The 12,612-nt window shown below is 47.8% G+C and overlaps 1 protein-coding gene across 10 annotated transcripts in view; it reads right to left on the reverse strand.

Moving 5' to 3' along the window:
- ADAMTS17 (ADAM metallopeptidase with thrombospondin type 1 motif 17) overlaps positions 1-12,612 on the reverse strand; it is a 372,624-nt gene that overhangs the window by 128,938 nt on the left and 231,074 nt on the right. The window lies entirely within an intron of this gene.

The raw sequence follows: 12,612 nt of genomic DNA on the forward strand, positions 1-12,612 counted from the left end.
AGCTGTCTCCACCCAGCTCTTCCACGAGGCCCTGGATGTCCTTTTAGGACTCTGACCTGGGCAACCTCAATGGTGTCCTTTACTTCCACGATGCCAAGAGCATCACGATGGAGTAAGATTGTCCCCACCCCCCTCACCATTCCCCCGGCACTTTTTTATTGAAATTCAGCACAAATCACACCTGCTCCACTCAATGACTTTTCACAAACTATATACACCTGTTAGCAAGGTGACATTTTTTGATACACTAACCATTTCATTTTGAATATTTCCTTTCCTCTCTTTGCCATTTCTTGTGTTCAGACAGTAAGACCACCCTATGATGACTGCCTTATGGAAGAGATATGACAGCAGAAGGTGGCAGAAGTCTTTAGGCTTTTGTGTCACAATAATCTATACCAGGAATCCACAAACTTTCTCTGCAAAGGGCCAGACAGTCAATTTTTTTGGCTTTGTGGGCCACGCAGTCTCTGTTGCAACTACTCAATTCTGCCACTGCTGGACAAAACCCAACACAAGACAATGTGTAAACAAAAGGGTGTGGCTATGTGCCGATCAAACTTTATTTACAAAACCAGTGGTGGGCCAGATTTGACCCTGGGCCATAGCTTGCCAGCCCCTGGTCTACATAAATGTGTTCAAGGAAACATCTGGAGTAGGAGGAAAGGCATCGCTCATACCTCCCTGCCCACCTCCTACACCCCAGACAACACCTCTCCCACCTGGGAGTGGAGGCAGCCTTGAGAGATTACATACGCTAGTGGCTCCACAGAGGGTTCTGAGTTTTGATCTCAAAGTTAGGGAACAGCAAAACCTCTCTAAGGCTTATGACATCTGAGAAGAGAGGGATCCTTTGTTCGTTTGCCTGCCCATAGTACCAGGGAGGCAGCTAGAGCTCAGGGAAACGACTGCATGGCATGCTCAGATAGATGGAGCCTCAGACCACCTCCCCAGGAGCCCCAGGCCCAAATGCCAAGTGTGGGTAGATGAATGTATTTCTGTGCCACAAACCATGGTGCAGAAGGAACAGAGAGGGGCTGGCCCTGATGAACCATGTGGACCAGCAGGAGGGACATCTTTTCTGCAACAGGCAAGTTGCACATACCATGGCTGGGACCAGAGAAGAAATGGGTGAGGCAGAGATGCTCTATGGTAAGAAGTTGTGGGTTGAATTATGTCCTTTCTAAAATTCATATGCTGAAGTCCTAACCTCCAGAGCATCAGACTGTGACCTTACTTGGAAATAGGACCACTACAGGAGGGTGAGCTCCTAATTTAGTATGAATGGTGTTATTATAAAAAGGGGAAATCTGGAGACAGACACCCCCAGGGAGAACGCCATGTGAAGATGAAGACAGAGATCAGGGTGATGATTCTACACTCTAAGGAATGCCAAAGATTGCCGGTAAACCACCAGATTCTCCCTTACAGCCCTCAGAAGGAGCCAACCCTTCCAAACCTTGATTTTGGACTTCTAGCCTCCAGAACTGGGAGAATAAATCTATTATTTATGCCACCCAGTTAGAGGGTTGTTACGGCAGCCCTAGGAGATGAATACACCAGACATCACAATAACCAGATGCATCCTCGACCTAACTTAGACACGGACTCAGGGAAAATGGGGCAAAAACTCCTGAAGTGATCAGGAATCCAACATGGACTAGAATGGAGTTCAAAAATACAAATTAGGTTGTTGCTAAAAAAATAAAGGAAGCTACGTTTCCTACACACCTTAGGGTGTGGACTGAGATTTGCACATGTCATGTAATTAACTTCCTGAATTGTCATCAAGCTTTGTTTTAGTTTCCTTTTTAATTTCCTCCATCAATTGAGTTTTCCAGATTTACATCTGACTGACCCTCATATACCAACTACCTTTATGCCTCACAGCAGGTAGGTGGAGAGGAGATTAGATGTGACATAAGAGAACTCCTGGATACAGCAGAAAGTGGGCCTGGGAGGGGGCAGCCCATGCGATACCACATGTGCCTCAGGATGCTTCCCTCCTGAACTCTGTTTATCCTCTTTCTTCTCCACGTCCAATCTTCTCCCACAGGCAAGTCTCCTTTCAGCCCCCATCTGGCTCACTGCCCCATCTTCTCCACTCCCCGATCCCTAACTCTCTGCCCATCCTTAAGGATACCTCCATCCTGCAGCCTATTTTTCTTTCCTACCTGGAATCTCTCCTGACCCTGCTTGGGTCTCTGCTGTGCTGCTTATCATCAACCTTGTGAAATAGTCAGCTGAGTTCCTGTTTTCCTCTTATTCCTCTGCATCCTCAAGCAGAGAATCCTACACAGGCTGGTCTTTAATAAACAGTAGTTAGACTGAACTGAACTACATTATCAGAATTTATCTTAAAAGGATCAAAAGACAAAGTGATGTCAGGGAAAATGGTGGAGTAGGAAGCACCAAGAATCTCTCCACCTGGACCAAAACTGTATTGGCAAAAACTGCCTGAAGTAACTATTTTGAAACTCTGGAGTCTATCCGAAAGCTTGCAGCACCCAGGAGAAAGCTTGGCTGGTAAGCTGCGGCTAATTTTGGTCAATTTCAATCTTGAGTGTGGTAGTGGCTATCTGTACACCATGTCCTAGCCCCATGGCAGGTAGCTGTGCCTACATTCCTGGTGTGGCTTTCTGGAGCCAGGGTGGACAATAAAGACCTTGTCCTCCAAATATCAGAGTTCTGTGCTCTGATTGCTCAGTGCTGCTTTTGATTTCTGAGGTATGGGCATAGGGGCTGGCCACCACTGCTGCAATCCCTACCAGGTACAACCCCTACCAGAGAATTTCAGTGAGCAATACATTTAAAAAAAATTCTTTTTCTCCTTTTGGGAGCCAGATATTTAAGGATTAGGTTATTCAGAAGCAACTGCATAAATGGGAAAATTTAGAAAGCCACTAGGTTTGCCCAAGAAGAGATGAAGGCTCAGAAAAGGCCAGAGAAGACCTTACACTTCTTCAGTTTGATCCCCAGCACAGAGAAATTTTTCAGTAGCAAAGAAACAGTAAATCCGTGAAGGAGGAGAAGCTGATTTCCAGAGGTACATTGTAAGATTCAAATGTCCAGTTTTCAACAAAACAATCACAAGGCATATAAAGAAACAGGAAAGTATGGCCCATTCAAAGGGACAAAATACACTGGTAGAAACTGAAGGAAGCCCAGAGGTTGGGCTTACTAGACAAAGACTATAAAACAACAGTCTTTAAGATGCTCCAAGTGCTAAAGGAAGACATAGACAAAGACAGGAAAATGATACATGAAAAAGTGAGAATATCAATAAAGAGATAGAAATTATAAAAAGGAAAAAAAAAACTCTGAAGTTGCAAAGTACAATAACTGAAATGAAAAATTTACCAGTTGAGTTCAAAAGCAGATTTGAGCAGGCAGAAACAAAAATCAGGAATATACATTTGTTCTATGAATTTGTCCTATGAATTGAAATATTGAGTCTGGGGAATGAAAAGAAAAAAGAATAAAGAAAAGTAAGCAGAGGGGATCTGTGGGAAACCAGTAAGGGGGCTAAGATACACATTATGGGAGTCTCAGAAGGAGAAAAAAGGAGCAGAGAGATTATTTGAAGAAATAATGGCTTAAAACTTCCCGAATTTGAAGAAAGACATGAATCTACAATTCAAATAGGATAAATTCACTGAGATGCACTATAATTAAACTGTCAAAGGACAAAGAGAGAATCTTGAAAGCAGCAAGAGAGAAGCAACACATCACAGACAAGAGATCCTCAGTAAATTACAAGCCTATTTCTAATCAGAAACCCTGGAGGCCAGAAGTCAGTGGGTTGATACATTCAAAGTTCTCAAAGAAAAAAAAAAAATGTATCAACTAAGAGTTCTATACCCAGCAAAACTGTCATTCAAAAGTGAGGGAGAAATTATGATATTCCCATATAAGCAAAAGTTGAGGAAGTTGTTTACCATCAGACCTGCCCTACAAGAAATGCTTCAAGTTCAAATGAAAGGACACTAGATGGTAACTTGAAGCCATATGAAGAATTAAAGCTCTCCAGTCAAGCAGCCATGATGCTAAGCTTTATCAGAACCAGCTACTAGAGAGACCCTAGAGGAGGGACAGGCTTTGTCTCTGGTTCTGATATGTGACTTCTCCCTGTAGGCTCCTGTGGTGGCCTGTGATGCATGCCACCTCCCTCTAGGCAGCTTCTAAGCACATCAACACTTTGGGAAAATTCTCAGCCTGGTCTCACATTTAGTTTCTCCTTTGGATGGTTTTCCCTGACACCACCAAGTGTGACTTTCCAGAGATTTCCACCAGTGCAGCACCTCTGCAAACGTCTCCCTCATCTAGTGGGCCCTGGTTGTACCCTCTCCAACAAGTCCAAGGAATTTCAGCCCTGGGTGTGTGTGCGAGGGGGGCACCCTCATCCATATTTGTTCCTTCCTTGGGTGCCCTGCCTCAGACCTGAAGATAGGGGCTGCTTCCTATATCTGCTCTTCCTGTGTCTCTAGAGTTCTTTACATCTTAGCAGCTAATTCCCCAATACTACAATCACCTGTTATAGCTAATGCTTTTTTACATTAAACTTTCCCTGTTAAAAAAAAGACCAAAAGAGTTTTTTCAGTTTTCCTTTGGGTCACTATTTTGAACAGCATGGGAAAAGGGAGAAGCAATCCACAAGCAGCATGATTTTCTACCCAAATCATCCCAGTTTCAATATGTTGATCTGTGGCAGGACCCTGCACTCAGCCCACTCACTCTTTAAGACGGTGTCAACAACATAGGCCATCTGAGTGTTACCGTGATACCAGTGAGGGCCTCCTGGGTATACACTGGTGCTGAGAGCACAGAAAGAGGCCCCCTATACATGCCATAAAGAAGACGGAAGAGAATCTTTGCAGGGGGAAGGCATGTCTGAAGGGAAGGTCCACAAGTAGCTTATGAACAAAAGTTCTGGGGGAAGACTTGGAGGAGGGGCCAGCTTTACCAAGGAACCCACGCCAGGTGAGTGGACCAAGCTTGAGTTGTATGGACAGAGGGCCTTCAGGAGATGCTGTGTTGGGGCTGCAAACACAGGCAGGAGAGATCACCCTCCCAAAATCTGAGGAGCAGAGGGCTGGGGTTCTCACTTACCCTGAGTTATACAGTGTGGATAAAATACAAAGCACCTAGGAAGGCTAAAATAACAGAAACCAAGCTTGACATGGCTAAAATGAAGGATGGTTACCATAATAGGATTTGTGGTAGAATAGAGTCGTCTGTTTCTGAGAGCTAGAAGTAGGTCTGTGACCAACGCTCAGCCTTTCCCACAATGGCTGGAAGGGCTCCAAGTCTCCATGAAGACCCTTGGAAATGCAAGGGGAGGTGGCAGCACATTGAAATCTCATCCTTGAGGACACAGGTAAGAACAGAGGCACTTTCACATTAACAGTGATCATATGCTAATATGCCCAGAGGGCTTACACTCTGCCTGCTCTCCATAACCGTTACCTCATTAAGTCGGCACAAAGAATCAGAAGGGGGATCCTCACTGCATCCTTCAGATGAGGAAACCGAAGCTCCAATATATTAAATGACCACACAGTGGGGAAGTAAGTGGTGGAGATAAGAAAGTGTGACTCACAAGTGCTCCTGGTTGCAACAGGAGCAGATTAGGGATGGGGGCTACTCACTGGCTACTGTGAGGTGAGGAATGCCAGCCTCACCCACTGAGACAGGCATGGGGGGGTGTGATGGATTTTCAAGATGCTTCTCCAATATCAATCCCCAATTTCTATTTGTACTCTATCAGGACTTTCTTAATATGAACAAAGTACAGTTAGGGGAACCACTGTCAGAAACCACCCACGCCGGTCAGGCACCATAGTAACCACCTGCATGAGTTATCTTACAACACGAGGTCCTGGTAAGGGGTGCAGAACTAACAAGCTACCACCATCCAGAAGAATTCAGGAAAGGTCAAAAGGAGAGAGGAGATGCCATTCCATATGTCCTGCCAACCTCCCAGAATCCTTCTCGCTGGAATCCATCTTGGTTGAGCAATGCGCGTGCCACCAGGAAAGACCCTGAGTCAGAATGATTGGCCAGAGACAACCCGGAAACTAATCCCATCACCCTAAAACCCAAGACTGAGAGCCACGTGGCAGAGCAGTCCTCCTGGGTTCTCTTACCCTGCTGCTCTCCGCCTGGGCACCCCTTCCCAATAAAGTCTCTTGCTTTGTCAACACGTGTGATTCCTTGGACAATTCATTTCCGAGTATTAGACAAGAGCCCACTCTTGGGCCCTGGAAGGGGTCCCCCTTCTTGCAACAGTAGGAGTTTAGACATAAACCCAAATGACTGGAACAGGCAGGTCACAGGAAAGAATATCCAAGTGGCAACTACAGACACAATCAGATGCTCAGCCTCACTGCTTATGAAAGAAACGCACAGGACAACCTCACCGAGATACCACTACACACCCACCAGAACGGTCAGAGTGGAAAAGACATACAGCACCGAGCACTGGGGAGGCTGGGGGCAGGTGGAAGTTTACTGCTGCTCAGGGCAAGGGGATGGCATGGCCACTCTGCAAACCAGGCCCTCACCCAGTCACACACGCATCAGGAGCCAACACGCACCTGCATGCATGCCCAGCACGTGCGCTCCACCATGATGAGCAGTGCTGTGCTGGGAGCCATATACTCAAGGGTAGGTGCCCTTTCCCCACATTACACCATCAGACAGGTTTTTAAAACAAGGAAAAGCATAAGGTAGAGAGGCTCGGGGGAGAACCCGGAAAGCAGAGAGAAAGTTTGGAGAGAAAGCCGAGTCCCTTTGAGCTCCTGTGGGGTAGGACCGGCTCCTGCCAGGTGGGTCCCAAGGGCCCCAGGCAGACCCAGCACAGAGCAGGGAAGCATGAAGGTCTGCTCAGATGATCAGCATCACAGACAGCAGGTTTGCCCTTTCCCTGGATGACAGGCAGCATTCAGGTGGAACGAAGAGCAAGAGGCAGCTGAGCGGCAGCGCTTTTGGGTTTTTTGCTCTGCTCTATTGAATGAAGGTAGATCAGAAGATAAAGCCACCACAGTGGTTAAGACCCGCTCACCACCCAGAGACAGGGTGACTTCAGTGGTTCTGCCTCCTGTTCTTGCACCAAGAGCTCCGAGGAGCAAGCAGGGCACAGCCGCGGGATCAAAGTGCTGCAGGGCTACTAATGCCCCCACAGGGCAGCCGCCATCCTAGTGTTAAGGCCTCCTCTGAAAAGTACCAAGTAACACATGGAACTTAGGCTCAAGTGCAGAAAATTGTGATTTTTAAAAACTAGCCCTGTGAGCACCAGATACGTTAAAAGCACACGTATGGGGGTTTCACTGTGGAAGCAAAAAGCCATTATGGGAACATAACTTCACTCCCCAAGGTCTTAGGAGGAGGTGGGCTGCTTTCCTTCCTGATGCTCAGGGTGTGGACGCTGTGTGGTGACCCTAACGCACTCCTGCTTCTAAGATCCACTCACCTCCCCATCCTTCCTGTGCAGAGCTGGCTTTTCACACAAGATCAATGGAGCCTTTTCTCCCCACCCTAATCCCCAGCCATCCCCCAAACACAAGCCTCCTGATGGGGTACCAGAATTCACATTAGAGATGAACTCTCTGCCTTGCAGTCTTTTGGCAAAAACTCCCACTGACAGCGACACAAATTATGTCAGGAAAGGACAAGCTTAGGAAGCTGGATTAAAAACACGGATGGTCCCCAAAGCCTTGATGTTAGTTGGCAAGAAGTAAAAATTCCAATAGCTGTAAAGACCAAGACTAGAGAAAAAAATGGGGGAACTCTTTTGCCAGTATTTTGGACAGTGAATAAACCAGCTGCAGAAGATGGGAAAGGTGCCAGGAATATAATGTGAAGGGGGTGGGGAGAGGGTGGTGGGAGAGTTCCAAGTAGGAGATGTACATAGCAGTGAGATTTGGACATCCTTGGGAAATCTCAAGGCAGCGAGCCTGGTGATTTAAGGAGTGAGCCGGGAGAGGACGTTGTTTTGGTCAGAGCTTGGCTTGGGGCCTCCATCAGCTGTGCTTTGTAACAGTCACCACCTCAGGCCACTCTGCAAAAGCAGGCTGACAGCTACTGCCTGGACTTCAGCAAACCCTCCCTGCTCCTGCATCTCCCTGGGAAGGAACCAGGACTGCTGCAAAGCTGCCCCCTAAGGCCAGCCCCTTCTCCTCCCGTTCACCTGGGTGGTTCCATGAAGGTGAGAAACCTTGTAGAAAACTACAGGGGGAAAAGAGCCTGTTGCTTCAGAACAGGAAATGGAGCTACACTGTTATTGCAAAAGACTGGACCGACTACCAAGGCGTAACTATTATAGGAGCAAAAACATATTGTTTCTCTCACTTGGAATAAACAAAGCCAGATTATGTTTGGAGCTTGCTCTTGAGATGGCTCTGAGCACCTCTAGCTGTGAGCACAGCCTCACTGGGGCAGGGAACGCACAGGTGAAGATGGCCCTCATGTCCAGGGGCACCTGGACCCCATTCCTGGCTGTTCACAGCTTGTGGGCCTCAGCGAGGCTAGATGGTACAAGGGAAGGGGCCTACCTGGTGACCCACCTCCTTGGCATAATAATTCACAATAACCTTTGTGTTTTTTAAGGAAAGACAATATTAGATGTGTGTTTTGCAGCACTGGAAGATCAGAAAGTTCACTTTTTTCTCAGCAAGCATGTGTCTAGACAGTCAGGTGGTCAAGTACACATTACAGAGGGCTGGTCTGCTGTGGGCATGGAAGGAGGATGGGGCCCAACAGCTCAAAGGTCAGTGGGGGAGGACACAGTGAAAACAAGTGAGCAAATGCATATGAGTAATTATAAATCATTATAATACCTGTAACATTAGGAAAGGGTGCAGAGAGAGAGTGTAGAGCAGGCACCCGCCTCAGGCAGGGTGGTCAGGGGAGGAGGCCTGTCTGAAGAGAAGACACAAAGAGGGCAAAGGAAGCCGGGAAGAGGGAAAGGAGCACCGACCCAGGTCCGGAGGTTGGGGCGTTGTGTCTGACAACAGAAAGGAGGTGCAGTAGGTTGAATAGGGTGGTGACTTCCCCTGCAAAGACAAACCCACCCAGAACCTGCAAATGTGACCTTAACTGGGAAAAGGGTCTTGCTAGATATCATCAGGATCTCATAATTATGAGATGAGATCATCCTGGATTGGGGTGGCCCCTAAACCCAATGGCCAGTGTCCTGAGAAGAGAAGAGGTGGTGAGGAGAAGCACAGAGAAGACGTCCACATGAAGGCAGGGGCAGAGGCTAGAGTGGTAAGTCTATAGGGCAGAGAAGGCCGGCAGCCACCAAGGGCAAGGGGACACGCGAGCAATGGATTCTCCTTCAGAGTTTCAGGAAGGAATCAATCCTGCTGACACCTTGACTTCAAACTCCTGGTTTCCAGAACTGTGAGATGATAAATTTATATTGCTTTAAGATACCAAGGGACTTCCCTGGTGGTGCAGTGGTTAAGAATCCGCCTGCCAGTGCAGGGGACACAGGTACGATCCCTGGTCTGGGAAGATCCCACATGCCGCGGAGCAACTAAGCCCGTGCGCCACACCACTGAGCCTGCTCTCTACAGCCCGCGTGCCACAACTACTGAAGCCCGTGAGCCTAGAGCCTGTGCTCTGCAACAAGAGAAGCCACCACAATGAGAAGCCAGTGCACCGCAACGAAGGGTAGCCCCCACTCACCGCAACTAGAGAAAGCCTGCGCACAGCAATGAAGACACAACACAGCCAAAAGTAAATAAATAAAAAATAAAATAAATTAAAAAAAAAAAAAAGACACCAAGTGCTGGTAATTTATTATGGCAGCCACAGGAAACTAATACAGGGGCCATGGTGAAGAGCATGGATTTCATTCTAAGTGCAGCAGGGAGTGACCAAAAGGGCTGAAGCAGGAAGAGGTATAATTGGCTTTACTGGTAAGTGGATGTCTCTGGCTTTCTGTGGAGAATGAATTTGGGGGCCGGGGGGATCATGTGGGAAGCAGGGAGGCTGATGCCGATCGTCCAAAAGGACACTGGAGCCTCGCTGCTGGGTCCAAACCTGACCCGCCGTTGCCCAGCTGTGTGACCTGCAGCAAGTTACCTAACCTCCATATGATTCAGTTTTTAACATGTGCAAAGGGGACAAAAAAGACACCTCTCCCTTACGACAAATTTAGGTGATTTACTATGTGCAAATGTCTAGAAGGGAACCTGGCACCTGTACAGAGCCCTGCGTGCCCTGTTCTTATCATTATCAGACATGGAGGAGGAAGAGAGGGGACAAGGGGACATGCATGCACTCAGGGGCTTTGAACTCGACCTATGCAACAGCTGGTGGTGCTATTTACTGAGGGGGACGTGGGCTGGGAGGGGAGTTTGGGGGAGGAGAGATAGCAGCTTAGGAACCGTCAGGTTTGAGGTGTCCAGGAGAAAACCAAGGGCAGTTGGTGGGACTATGCCCCTATAGGGGGGCGGGGACTTTATCCGGTTTTGCTTATTGTAAGCATACACCGAGCAGGGTCCCTGGCCCTGAGTTAGGGCCCTGTGCAGGTTTACGGAAGGCCCTGTGTTGGAGAGGCATCTCCGAGGAGGGTGTTCTCTCTCGGGTCCTTCTCCAGTTGCCCTGCCCCATGGGGTGTTGCTGGAAGACTTCCCTCCTGGGGATGTGTCAGAGCCCACAATCACCTGATGTGCTGAGACCCACAAAACCCCTCAGCTGTCTACGTGTGGTAGTCCTACAGATTCCCCATTCCTCAATGATAAGATGTAGGAAGGGGACAAGGAGAGATAAGTTCATGACCGCCAGTCGGGGGCACCTGATAAAGTAGAGGAATGGAAGAAGGTTTTTAAAACAACTTTGGGATTTCCAGAACAGCCTCTTTATGGGGCCAGTGGGCCTGGAGGGGTGGGGTGAGGACACAGCATGGGAAATCCCACGGCAGTTCAGGCCAGGGTGGGGGGTATGTTCACTCAGCCCTCTGAACTCAGGGGTCTTTAGGAGCCTCCCATCACAAAACGCCACTGTGCCCAGAATAGAGAAAGCAGCTGGGGTGGGGACAATGGGCACAGCCGAAGCATGGCTGGGGGGTGGGGGTGGGTGCGCCTTAGCCGACGTCATCTTCACAAAACACAAAATCAGGTCCCATGAAAGTTGTGCCTAACACATTTGCTCAGCATTGATAACATCTTATTCTTGCAAGGGTGCCTTCACCTAAACACAATCCTATTGTTGACCATCTTGGGACACAGAGTCCTTCCAGAGGTATTTAAAGGGTCAGATATTCCCCTACTGGGTGTCACCTGACCTGGGATGATGTACGTAATGTGCCAAAGGAGAGCAGTCCTTGGCCAGAGCACCTGAGCTCCCATCACAAACATGGAGCACCCATGACAGCCACAGCCTTTGCAAATTGTGCTCTGCACTTAACAAATCCTTTCTCCTCTGAGCCTCAAAACAGTGCTGCGAGGTAGGAGGTAGGGCATGTGGTCTTGCTCCTGTTCTTCTCCTGGTGCTAATATCAAGAGGGGCCGTGTAGTAAATACAGATCATGTACTCTACATGCACTCCCATGGATTTTTCCAATTTTTAGATGGATAGGAAGGTAACAGCTGCCTGTTGCTATAAAAAGTGGCCCTGGGATTTGAAGCCTTGTCTGTTCTGGCTTTGAAGCCTGGCTCTTCCTACTATACCATGCCAGCTTCCTGTAATGGAGGAAGCTGAGGCCCAGAGAGGGAAGGGTCTTCCTTGAGGTCACATGACCAATAACCAACCAAACCAGGCCCAAATCTCCATATCATGATTCCAAAGCCAGAGCTCTCTTCTTTGGGCGAGAGGTGGAACTATTTTAACATCATCACAGAGAAATGGAAAAACTGAAGCCACTATTAACCTCTCACCACTTAGCTAAATAGGTTTTCTAATCATCTAATCATCTACCCATCTATGATGGCAAATTTTATGTACCAACTTGACTGGCCATGGGATGCTGAGACTAAAAATTCTTCCTGGGGGTGTTTGTGAGGGTATTTCCAGATGAGATTAGCATTTGGATTGGTGGACTCCTAGAGCAGTTGCCCTCCCCAGTGTGGGTGGGCATCACCCAATCCACTGAGGGCCTGACTAGAACAAAAGGCAGAAGGAGGCCTCACTGTTTGGGCTGTGATGTCTCCTCTCATCTTCTCCTGCCCTTGGACTGGGATTTACATCATGGGCTCCCCTGGTCCTCAGGCCTTCAGACTCAGACTGAATTACACCTGGGCCTTCAGCTTGCAGGTGGCAGATCATGGAACTTCTCAGCCTCCATAACCATGTGAGCTGATAATAAATCATACGTATATGGCTATTGGTTCTGCCTCTCTGGAAAATCCTAATATACCACCTATGTTTTTAATTAAGAATTCACTTCTAAAAGATTAAATACCTACCTACTATCTGTCAGGCACTCTGCTGGGTTCTGGAGGGAAAAGTTTTAATAAGACAATACATAATGCCAATGCTTACAGCACTACCAGAAAATACAGTGTTCTTGACATTGACTAAACTGTGAGCGTAAGTTTTCCTTTAATCTGGAGGTTCTCAACCTTGGCTGGTCATTGGAGTCACCAGAGAGATTCGGCACATCTG

This window comes from Balaenoptera acutorostrata, chromosome 3 (assembly GCF_949987535.1).
Source record: "Balaenoptera acutorostrata chromosome 3, mBalAcu1.1, whole genome shotgun sequence".
Classification (NCBI taxonomy): Eukaryota; Metazoa; Chordata; class Mammalia; order Artiodactyla; family Balaenopteridae; genus Balaenoptera; species Balaenoptera acutorostrata.